The following is a 1,635-nucleotide window of genomic DNA, read 5'->3' on the forward strand; positions in this document are numbered from 1 at the left end:
CTGTTCCAATGCGTCACCACCCTCTGTGTGAAAAACTTCCTCCTAATACCTAACCTAAATCTCCCCTGTCTCTGTTTAAAACCATTCCCCCTTGTCCTATCATTATCCAGCTGTTACAATGTTACAGCACTTCTCCTCTTCCTGGAAGACACCATGTGGTAGCACCAGAAAGTCTGATGACATTTACTATGCTGGTGGAGAGGCAGAAGTCCACACTTGTGCTTTATTTGGTATGAAGAGCTTTGAAATTGCACTAATGCCTTTTAAAATGTTTATAAGGTATTTTATCTCAGTTCTTGACACATTGTGTTTTTCTCTCAATATTTAACAGGTAGAGCAGGAATGTCACAAGCCAAAGATAGAAAGCATATTCCAAATCCAGCACAGACTGGAAGTACTTCCCTCTGGCATAGTACTTACACTGATCTTTTGCCCCTAGAGCCTAAATTGAATTAGGCAAGTTTATTGTAAAATGGGGAAAATGGCCCCTGGATTTCATTCCAGTACTACAAGCAATGTGGACTTAAATCACACCATCTGTACATTATTCAAAGCTGAACCGAGATGAGCTTCCTCTTTCTGTAATTTCCAATACTTCCTTTTAATGTTCCTCAGCAAAGACCTTTAAATTGGTATTTCCCAAAACTGCTGCTGTTGGAGCTATTGCTAAACAATATTCACTCTGTTTAGGACCAAAACAGTTGGATGATTCTCACTTGTCCTGTTACACACACAGATCTCCAGAGACTTCCTGTGTGACGTATGTACTTGAGGTTTGTCTACACAAGGAAGTAAAAATAAAGGAGAAAAACAGTCTCAATCCAGAGCGCAGTACCAACTCTGACGTAACTCCTGGTATAAACATTCTTACCATAGAGAAAGCAAAGGCAGCTTTTCCCTCTCTGCATAGGGATTAAGCTGAACAAAAAAATTCCTAGTAAAATCCAAAGGCTTACTTATGCTCCACAATGCAGTTCTATGCAAGGAAAAAAATGAAGCAAATTTCAGTATCAGAAGCAGTCTGTGTCTTCCACATGGTTACATATTTCCTAGTTAAACGTTCTCACATTCCCAAATTTCATGTGGGAGTAATGTTAGATATTGTATACAACTTTGCACTTAGGCTTGAAAATATCCTGTGTCAACAATGTTTGTGCAGAATAGGTCATTACCTCGCAACACTATTTTTTTCTACAATAAATTCCTTAATTTCTTAGTCTTCCTTCTTCTATTATACAGAATGCTATGTAGATTGACTACGTACTGATTTGGTTTTGTACCATAGTTCCCTTGTATTTCACAATGGTGTAAAACAGACTTTTGAACAACTAAACAAGACATGAATTGTATTTATTATATGAAAGGTCTCATAGAAACAGAAATTTACATGACTGATTTTTATGTGTTCAGTTTAATTATTGCAATGATAAAAACTACACAATTACCTAGGAAGAAAAAGCAGATCAAAATGAAGGGCAGGCAAGTGAGGATCTGGACACAGGAACTGTGGTAAGCAATGCAATCAGTATTAATTAACTGAGATACAAACTGTTTGGTTGTTTCAAAACAATGCTTTCTCATCAGTAGAAATTAAAGTATTCATACACCTACCTAAATACCTTTCTTCTCTATGCT

Source organism: Meleagris gallopavo, chromosome 5 (assembly GCF_000146605.3).
Source record: "Meleagris gallopavo isolate NT-WF06-2002-E0010 breed Aviagen turkey brand Nicholas breeding stock chromosome 5, Turkey_5.1, whole genome shotgun sequence".
NCBI lineage: Eukaryota > Metazoa > Chordata > Aves > Galliformes > Phasianidae > Meleagris > Meleagris gallopavo.